This window comes from Juglans microcarpa x Juglans regia, chromosome 2S, assembly GCF_004785595.1.
Source record: "Juglans microcarpa x Juglans regia isolate MS1-56 chromosome 2S, Jm3101_v1.0, whole genome shotgun sequence".
NCBI classification, from domain to species: domain Eukaryota; kingdom Viridiplantae; phylum Streptophyta; class Magnoliopsida; order Fagales; family Juglandaceae; genus Juglans; species Juglans microcarpa x Juglans regia.
Genome location: NC_054597.1, coordinates 13,813,411 through 13,821,598, shown reverse-complemented (window position 1 = coordinate 13,821,598; position 8,188 = coordinate 13,813,411). Strand labels below are relative to the sequence as shown.

General features: G+C 37.5%; 1 pseudogene; it reads left to right on the top strand.

Annotated features, from left to right (window-relative positions):
• The first annotated feature begins 7,058 nt into the window (after positions 1–7,058).
• On the top strand, positions 7,059–7,567 carry LOC121252832 (annotated as a pseudogene).
• Positions 7,568–8,188: the final 621 nt, after the last annotated feature.

Here is an 8,188-nt window from a genome sequence, read left to right as displayed (position 1 = left end):
CTTAATGGCTCATTGGCCCAAAGTCCCTTTTTTGAACCAAATTTGGCCTAAAACCTAATTTGAATAAAATATAAAATTAAATATTCTTTAATAAAGTTGCTAAATTCTAAGTTCTAACTAATAATTCTATGTTATTATAAGTAGAATAAACTATTACACATGAATCTAAAACTATTACAAATTTATCTTAAAATATTATAAATTTTCAAATAAATTGGGTGAATAACAATGTTTCAAGAATTGAAATAAATTTAAAGAAAAAAGAAAATAAAGGTAACAACATGAACATGCAGGGTTGTAGCAAGATGAGATGGTTACTCCACGTGACAAGTGACATCATAAATCCTAAAAAAAAGCTAAGAAAAATGAGAATATGAATTAATAACTTGGGTTAATTACACTTTGCCCCCTCGAACTTTCACTCAATTCACAATGTACCTCCGAAAGTAATAATTGCATCAAAGTGGACTTTCGAACTTTCAAAACTTCCTAATACCCCCATTTCGTCTACTAGCAACGTCAAATCTAACGAAAATTCACTGCAAAGATATAAATTTTATCTAATCTATTAGCATTAACCATATAAAATATAAATTAATATATGCTATCAATTAATAATAAATCATTAATCATTAACCATATATAAAATTATTTTATACCTAAGTTGCAAGCAAGTATGAATAATCTATGTACACAATGAAATTATTTGATATTCATTAACCATATATAAATTAATAAAAATTATTTAATGATTTATGATTTATTATTAATTGATAGCATATTTTATTTTATATTTTATATGGTCAATGATAATAAATTATATGAAAATTACATATTTGCAGTGAATGTTATGCACATGAGCAACACAAGTAGTAAATTTTCTTTAGATTTAACGCTGCTGGTAGATGGAAAGGGGGGGATTATGAAATTTTGAAAGTTCAAGGATCCACTTTGATACAATTATTAGTTTCAGAGGTACAATATGAATTGAGTGAAAGTTCATGGGGGCAAATTGTAATTAACCCTAATAACTTTATTAACATATATAAAAAAACTACAAACATTTAACTAACAAAGTCAACAAACCAATGGTGGTGTATCAAAGTCAAATTGCGACCGATGTAGATTGAGATGGAGCCTCATTTCTCAAAGTTGTCCCGACAACAATTGAATTGGAAATTAAGTTTGTCAAATAATTATAACACAATCTATTATAAGCAAAAGTAAAATAATGAATTAAGTGTGATTACCGCTTCCAAGCTTATCAACACCATCCTCCTCGTAGCTCTCCGCAAAGTCTACAACCTCTAGAACTTGAATTAACTTTACTTTTATCCAATTCTGAGTGCAAATCAAAGCATTCATAGTTTTAGGAGACAATGCAAAAGTAAATCATCCACAGATTCTCCATGCTTCTTATGCATGAAACATCCATACATTACAATGAGACCGCGCTTCCTAAAATTATTCGTCGTCAAAATATTCCCTAGCGAGGTAGGCCATATAAAAAGAGTAACTTTGGAAGAGACCTCGAAATACAATTCCAAGGAAAAGGAGGACAATACTGAATAGTCAACACCTTATAATACGAACGAACCGTAAACTTTTTACATCCCTTGGGCTTCCACAACATCATATCCCCATCATTAGCCCCAAGTCTCAAGGAATATAAAAAGCTGAAAAAATCTGAAACATTATCAACTTCTCAATCTTGTACAGCTCTAGTAAAACAAACATCCCACTGCAAGGATATGTTAGAACGGACTAACAAATTAGAAACAGATGCATGCCGATCAGATATTAGATGTAAGATAGCCGAAAACACCCTATTAAAAGCTCAATCACCGTACCAAATATCAAACCAAAAACGGATCCTATAACCCTCTCCAACATTATAGCTAACATTTTTAGCAAAACTTTCCCACCCCTTTCTAATGAACTTCCAAAGACTCACACCATAAGCCCCTAACCTCTTTAGAGCTCCAACCCCCCCCAATCACTCTCATATTTCTAATCAATAACCTCCCTCCATAGCAACTCCTCTTTCAATTGATATCTCCACAACCATTCTCAACAAAGCCTTATTGAAATTTTTCAAAATGTGAACCCTCATACCTCCATTCGAAATAGGAGATCAAACTAATTTATTCCAACTAACAAGATGGAATTTAGTTTCCTTTCGCTTTCCACCCCATACAAATGCACGAAATAACTTCTCAATCCGGTTAGCCACCACTACAGGCAATGGAAATAAAGATAGAAAGTAAGTTGAAAGATTGAAAAGTGCTCTTGATTAAAGTGATTTTGCCCCTTCTGATAAATACAGCTTCTTCCAACCAGTCAACCTTTTCTCGATTTTCTCAACTAATCCATCCCAAATAGACTTAGCCTTAAAAGATGCCCCCAATGGAAGGGATATTCATTGGTAGATAAGCAACTTTATAGCCCAAAAAGCTCACCAAACAATTAATATTCTGAAACTCCCCCACCGGAACCATCTCCAATTTACCAAGATTCACTAGAGGTGACAATATGTGACATGACCCGTTAACCCAATACGAACACGATACAATAAAAGCGGATTTGGGTTTAGTCTTACAAGTTCGGGTCAAAATGGGTTGACCCGTTAAGACACGATTGCTTAACGGGTCACTAACGGGTCAACTCGTCATAACCCATTAAGAAAGTTAAATTTACATTTTTACCCTTATACCTAAAAACTTAAAAACTATAATCCCGCCGCACTCTAACTCAGACTCCCTCACAATCTCACATTCATCTTCAAAAATATTAAGTCTCTCTCTTAGTTCTCAATTGAGTTAGTTCTCACGAGTCACGACCGTCTCCCACACTTCCTATGGATTGTAATTTTGGTGATTTTAATGTTTGGATTGTAATTTTAGACTTATGTAGTTAGTTTTATATTTTTGGGAGATATTGTAATTTTAAATTTTGTGTGAAATTATGTTGATCAAGTTAAATGAATTATTTAGGTCAATTCAACCCATTTACAGATCGAAACGGGTAGTGTCGTGTCGATGTATTTTTAATTAATTCATAACGGGTCAAAAAGGATCGTGTCGTGTCAACTCATTATTTTAATAGATCGTGTTAGGGTTTAGAAATCTGACCCTTTAAACTTAACGGGTCGTGTTTGGGTTGACCCATATCCTATAATATATATGACTTGACATGACATGAACACGACCCGTTAACACGATTTGCCACCCCTCTGATTCACGTTAAAGCCCGAGACAACTTCAAAGCATAATAACATAGCCCTTAAAGTTTGAATCTGACCACGATCTGCATCATAAAAGGTAAGAGTGTTATATGTAAAAAGAAGATAAGAATGTGTGATAGACCCATTATTGGTATTTGCCACCGAAAAATCAAAGAGGAACCCCCTATAGCAGCCTCCACCATCCGACTCAACACCTCCATGATAATAACAAAAAGGAAATGGGATAAATGATCCCATATCTCAAACCACGAGAACTATGGAAAAAAATAAGTGGATTACCATTAACCAACACTGAAAACCGGACAACAGAGACACAATGTCCAATCCACACGCACCACCTCTGCCCGAAACCACACCTCCCAAGCAAACAGAAAAGGAAATCCCAATTCACATGATCATACGCTTTTTACAAATCAAACTTACAAACCAAGAGCTCTCACCCTCAACCGACTATCTAAATATTCATTAGCAACAAGAACAAAATCAAGGATTTGTCTTTCCCGGACAAAAGCATTTTGGGCCTTAAAGATAATTTGCTCCATTAGTGTACTTATACGATTAGCAAGCACCTTCAAAATTATCTTATTAAATCCCACTTATAAGACTAATAGGATAAAAATCTATCAACTCAGAAGCCCCAGATTTCTTTGGAATGAGAGCAATGAAGTTAGTATTAAGAGATTTTTCAAACTTATAAAAGGAAAAAAAAAAAAAAACTTCCTGGAAAACCTACATCACATCTTCTTTCATAATATCCTAAAAAATTTGGAAAAATGTCATAGAGACGGCATCCGGACCAGGGGCTTTATCTTTAACCATCTCACTAACCACCTAAAAACCTAATTTTTGTCAAACGGTCTCTCCAACCAACTTGCACTAAGAGAATCTAGAGAATCAAAGGTCAAACCATCAAGTTTAGATCTCCAAGTAACTGGTTCGGTTAGAAGTGCTTAATAAAATAACACAATATGATCCTGAATCTCAGGAGGAGACGTAAACACACTATTATCAGAATGAAGCAACTCAAAAGCATTACAACGGCGATGTGAGATAGACATTTTGTGAAACAATTTAGTGCATTTATCTCCCTCTTTCAACCAAAGAGCCCTTGATTTTTGCATCCAAGAAATCTCTTCCATCAACAAAACCCTATCAAGATCAATCACAAATGCTTTTTACCTCAACAATGCCTCATCGAACATAACCTCATTCTCCTCCCCAACCTCCAAAACATGCAACTCTTCCGAAAGAGAATTGTTCCGGTCGTCAATATTCCTAAAAACTTCTACATTCCACTTCTTCAAATCAAGATTCAAAGTTTTAAGCTTACCAGCAAGGATGAAATTGAGATTACCCGAGAACTGATAACAAGACGATTAACTCCTAACCCTATCAACAAACCCCTAAGCTCCTAACCACATGTTTTCAAACTTAAAATATCTCTGACCCCATGAATACCACCACAATCCAACAAAATAGGAAAATGATATGAACATATACGAGACAATTGCTTCTAGCATAACTCTAGGTAATGAACCTCCCAAGATGGAGATACAAGGAATCTATCCAAGCTCGATCATCCCCAGCGGTTGGACTAAGTGGATGCATCCCTACAAGAGGAAGATCCAAAACATCCAAATCAAAAACAAACTCCAAAAAATCCTCCATCGCCGAAGAAATACTAAGTCCTCCCAAACACTCACTAGGGAACCCAGTAATATTGAAGTCCCCACTCATACACCACAACATATCCCATTACAGACCCGCCAATTCCTCCCACAAAAGACTCTTCTCCCTATTTGGATTTGGCCGATAAACTCCTGCATAAGCCCACTTCCACCGATCATTAACATTTTGAAAAGAACAAGCCACATAAAAGTTTCCAATACACTCATTCACTAACTCCATTACTCTATTGTCCCACATCAAAAGAACACCTCCCGATGCTCCCATAGGTTCCAAATAAGCACAACCCATAAAAGAAAACCCCCACAAACTATGTATTATACTTCTATCAATAAAACGTAGCTTTGTTTCTTGTAGACAAACAATATCAATCTTCTAGCTTCGTAGTAAAGACCTAATACGAAGACGCTTGTTGGGGTCATTGATCCCCCTAACATTCCAAGAGAAAATTTTAGGGTTCATGGGAAAAATGAGAGCCCTCCCTTTCAATCTATCCCTCCTGCCACTTCCCTCCTTAATGTGGTAATTAATGGAGCATTTTAATCGTCTTAATTTTCTTTCTTTTTTAAAGGTTGATTTCAAAGCCGAGGAACGTCTAGCCTCGATAGCAACAACGAGAGTCTTAGCTCCTGTTTGGATTGAGAAGTGATCTCAACTTATCTCATCTCATAATTACAACTTTTTCAAATTTTCATACAAAATATAATAAACAATTCAATTTTTTTCAAATCTCAAAACAATAATAATATTAAAAAATAATATTCTAACAATATTTTATTCAACTCATCTAAATTCATCTCATCTCATCTCATCTCTCAATCCAAACGGGGCCTTAAATTGCTCTTCAAAACCATCATAAGATATCCCCACACTAGCTTGTACATACTTCATCAGCCTTTTTTAGGATCCAATCCAAAACAATATTGGAAGAAGATTGAGGTGGGACAGCGCATAAAGGAGTCAAACCACCCATATTCTCATCAAAGCAGTCCCCCTCACACATAACCATTTGCAAATTAGACTTATCTGAAATCTCTCTTAGTGAGACATCTTGTTGCAACACTCCAATGTTAGTCAACTCATGAATTAAGACCCTTTTGTCTAACTCTAATTGCCGAAATATTTCAACATGGAAAAGAGGCTTAAAAACCATCAGAACAGGCTCCAAAAAATGCAAACCCTTAGCAAAAGGGACCAGAGACATTAAGTAGTTTAACTCCCCTCCATTCATCACCTCCCATTCATTATTCTGTAGCACAAATTCACCATTTTTCCCTTCCAACAATATTTCTAATTCTGTCACACCACCTGAGAGTTCATCTGGAACCGGCAGTGAAGCCTATGCCAGTTTCGACGATGCTAACATGTATGGGGAGATGAAGCCGAAATTGATATGCCTGAGATAGGATCAGCACTAGACTTCACCCTCCACATAGGTTTTAGACTTTTAATCAAGTTCAACCCATCAAACTTGTTTTTTCCTTTCGAGGCCTTGCCTTCTTAGAGCCCGCACCATTGTCCAACCCATTAACAACATCAATCTTATGCTTACTCATTCAGCCAGCCTTTAATCCCTCAGAGCCCATTAAACCCAGCCCCAGCTCCACCCAAGACACTCTACATGGCCATCAATGAGAACCAATCTTTATCGAAAAAGTCTATTTGCACCCGGCAGGGGGAACCCCAGCGTGCCCGTCCCTCCACGTGTACAAATGAAACATTGTGTTTCATATAAACCATCTCACTGAGTCTTTGCTCTCCCTCCCTTCCCTTCGTCACAAACAAAGCAATATTATTCGTCCCTCTATTGTGCGCCCCCCCCCCCCCCCCCCCACATCTCCATCGCCCCCTTCCTCCCACACACAAAGGTCGCCGCGAGCCATTGCACTGAGCAGCCATCAGTAAGTCCTCTCCATTCGCCTCCCTATCTAACTCTCTCCACTTGTATCCATCTCTCTTCTCCAAGATATTTTTTCTCATTGTATGCCTCACGCCGACGCCCTCCAACCCTGATTTCCATTGCTGATGCCTTTAATTCCCTCTCATTCTTGTATGCCCCCGTTGTATGCCTCACACCAAAAGTAGCCTAAAGCTAAAACTCTAAGGTTTTTGGTTGACCAGCTCAGGCACTCTCTCTCTCTGGGAAGAAGAACAAGAATGACCAAGTTCAGGAAGCTAAGTCGACCTAAGGGTCACCAAATGTTCATGCTTAGGAAAATGGTGTCCCAATTGGTGAAACACAAGCGCATCAAAACCACTGTTGCCAAAGTAAAAGAAATTCGACGCCTTGTAGATAATATGTTGCAACTTGGAAAAGAGGGTTCCCTCTGTGTTGTTGGGCGTGCTGCTACTTTTATGCGAGGTGATGATGTCATTTACAAGCTATTCACCGAACTGGCTTATCGATACAAAAATAGAGAAGGTGGATATACAAGACTGCTACGGACTCGTATACAAGTTCGTGATGCAGCCCCGATGGCATATATTGAGTTTATTGACTGAGATAATAAACTTAGGCAAGCAAAACCCCCAAATCCTCAACCACCTCAGAAAGCTCCCCTGGATCCTTGGACAAAATCTAGGGTCAGCAAGTAGTTTGCTCCATCAAAAGAGGATATATCGGAGTCTGAGATATGAAGTCTCATGCTATAAAGCTACAATTTATAGCAAAGAAATTTTGTTTCATACTTCATTAGCAGGGAGCCATGGCTTTATTTAATTGAGTGCTTTACGGTTTTGAATAAATGTGGTGTGTAAACGGTAGCTATACAATTATCAATTTAATTGTGTTTGTGTTCAAAAAAAAAACAGAGCAACATCGCAGATTTGAATATGCTTCCCACAGACCACGAGCAATCCTCCCTTGTCTTCGGACAACCCACAGACAGAGCAACATCGAATATTTGTAGAAGGGTGAATCTGGTTCCCACAGACCACGAAAACAAGTTCTGCTTCTTCTCATCTTCTTCTTCTTAACTTTGTCTTCGCATTCATCCAACCAAGCACTCTTACCCCTCATTTCTCTTCTTCAGCTACATTTGATTTGTGTTTCCTTCCATTTTTGTGTTTTTTTTTTTTAATATATAACCTGACGTGGTATGCCGATTCCCCCAAAAGTACCCAACGCCGAGTACCCGTAGTAGAATTTATCTTTATCCCCTATTGAGCCACCCTTGGAAAACCAATCGTCACCCTTGAGAGAATGATACGACTACAACATTAGCTGCACCACCTCCCCACCGGCCACCACGCGTGCAT